This window comes from Dermochelys coriacea, chromosome 14 (genome assembly GCF_009764565.3).
Source record: "Dermochelys coriacea isolate rDerCor1 chromosome 14, rDerCor1.pri.v4, whole genome shotgun sequence".
Taxonomy (NCBI): domain Eukaryota; kingdom Metazoa; phylum Chordata; order Testudines; family Dermochelyidae; genus Dermochelys; species Dermochelys coriacea.
The window spans coordinates 32,771,184-32,773,512 of NC_050081.1; the positions used below are offsets into that span (position 1 = coordinate 32,771,184).

General features: G+C 43.8%; 1 non-coding gene across 1 annotated transcript; it reads left to right on the top strand.

Moving 5' to 3' along the window:
- Positions 1–1,512: 1,512 nt before the first annotated feature.
- Positions 1,513–1,621, top strand: TRNAL-CAA. Its single transcript has 2 exons — positions 1,513–1,550; positions 1,576–1,621. It is a non-coding gene; the product is annotated as a tRNA-Leu (tRNA).
- The last annotated feature ends 708 nt before the right edge of the window (positions 1,622–2,329 follow it).

Here is a 2,329-nt window from a genome sequence, read left to right on the forward strand (position 1 = left end):
CCTCTGGCCTTCCATGGCTCTTTCATGAGCAGCTTTTGTCCCCAGGCAAATTGCGCATCAATCTCCATTTCTCTTAATTCCATCTGTCTTTTATGTTCATTTTCCTTCTCAGCAATCTGCAACCTGTGCACTTCTAGCTTCTTCTCAGCCTCACTCTCACCCATTTTGCTGATTTTTCTGCCTCTATTTCCCTTCCCCAAAAGAAGCAAACACAAAATAACAAACCAGTAGCCACTTTGTCTCTTCTCCAGCCAGCACATGTAAAACTCACTTAAAATCATTACCAGTGTCTCAAAGCAATCAGCTGTACACATATCCTGGTCCACTACACCCCTGTGATGGGTTCGCTCACAGAGATCCCCTTAGGACTGTCACCCGATGTGCTGAAATTACCTCTGAGCACATTTTCCCTGCCATCTTGGGACTCCAGAACCTTGTCTTGTTGAGCCAGACATGCTAGCCTGCTGCAACACCGACCCAGGGTCTGGGCCACATCCCCAAAGCTGCAGACTTTAATTAAAAATAGCTCAGCACCTGTCTCCAGCTCCCAGACACCCAGCTCCCAATGGGATCCAAATAAATCCGTTTTACTCTGAATGAAGTTTATACAGGGTAAATTCGTAAATTGTTCACCCTCTATATCAGCTCTTTGCTCCTCCAGGTATTAATCACTTACTCTGGGTTTATTAAGAAACAAAAGTGATTTTATTAAGTATAAAAAGTAGGATTTAAGTGGTTTCAAGTAATAACAGACAGAATAAAGTAAATCACAAAGCAAAATAAAACAAAACACACAGGCCGAAGCCTAATACATTAAGAAACCAATTACAGGTAATATCTCACCCTCAGAGACGTTTTGCTTGGGTTCAGGTTGTGATACTGAGCACAGGGGTTTCTTCACTCTCTCTTCTTGTACCCTCTATAGTGGGGAATTGACCTGCTTCCGAAACTGTAGAGAAAGTAGCCTTAGAAAGCCGAGTGGAGCTGACCGAAAACTGCAATAAACATTCAGGTTCACCCTAGATCAATATTCCCTCCCCTTGCCCCCCCACCCCAATTTTCTCGGTGAAACAAAAAAAAATCATTTTCAGAAGAATTTTACTCCCATTCAGGCACCAAACTCTTTTGCAAGATTTCCAGAAGGGCTCACCACACTGAGTGCTGAGCTATTTTGGGGTGGGGGGCGGGGGAGCCAGTACCGATTGTGAGTGCTGGCTGTTTGACTATGTGGCCCAATGTGTGGGAGTTTGAGGTCATCCTAAAGCTGAGTGTCTGTATTCTGTCTCTATCCTAGTGAACACCTTTTTATTCCCCTAATACTTGAGTAGGGAGACGAGAACACCTCAGAACTCACAGGGTTCTAGGAAACCTGCAACTTTAGGGGAGGGTGATTGTGTTTAAAAACCAGATGTGCTGTAGTTGTTGAAAGAGTCATGTTGTCTTGGCCTCCCTGAGCGGCTCATCAAATATTGAAGGAAACTAGGGTGGAGAGAGGGGCTTTTTCTCCATGCTGTCAGGATGGCCGAGAGGTCTAAGGCGCCAGACTCAAGGCTCTGTCTTTCCGGTAATTGGGTCTTCTGGTCTCCCTATGGAGGCGTGGGTTCAAATCCCACTCCTGACACTGCTTCTTTATTCTACCTCAGGAAATGACCTTATTTCAATCTCTCTCGTAACATTTCAAGAGCGCTTGCTTAGGATTTTTCTTGGAATACCAGCAAGAGAAGTTAGAGGGAATTTTAAATACCTTCAGAATCGGTTTGATAGCTGGAGAGTGAAGGAACCAGGAAAGAAGGCAAATGTCAGAAAATGAATCTCAGAGGGCAAAGAAACTTCTTCAGTGCTCCTTCTTTACTCTCTGTGCCTTCGAGAAGCTTTCTTGCCCAGCCCGACTAGCTCAGTTCCTAGGGTATGAGACTGTAAAATGCCAGTGTCGACAAGCCTTAAGGCTCTATAAAATGTGCCAAATGCTAGTGGTTATCACATTTGCTTCACACCCGAGAGGATGGTGGTTCAAAGTCTCTTCTAAACAATAACCCTTTTCTCACTTCTGAGTCCTTTTGTCTTCTTTCAGTCCATTTCCTTTCCTTTCTCAAATACATCCATAAATTCTATGCTTGCTTCCTCTTTATTTTTCCTTTCATGAAACTTTAACATCTAAAGGAGGGTGTTAGCCTGCATTCTGGGGAGAGGAACAGACCATCATTTGGGAGATTACCAGCTACTTAACAGATATGAAAAGGAGTACTTGTGGCACCTTAGAGACTAACAAATTTATTAGAGCATAAGCTTTCGTGAGCTACAGCTCATTTCATCGGATGCATCCGATGAA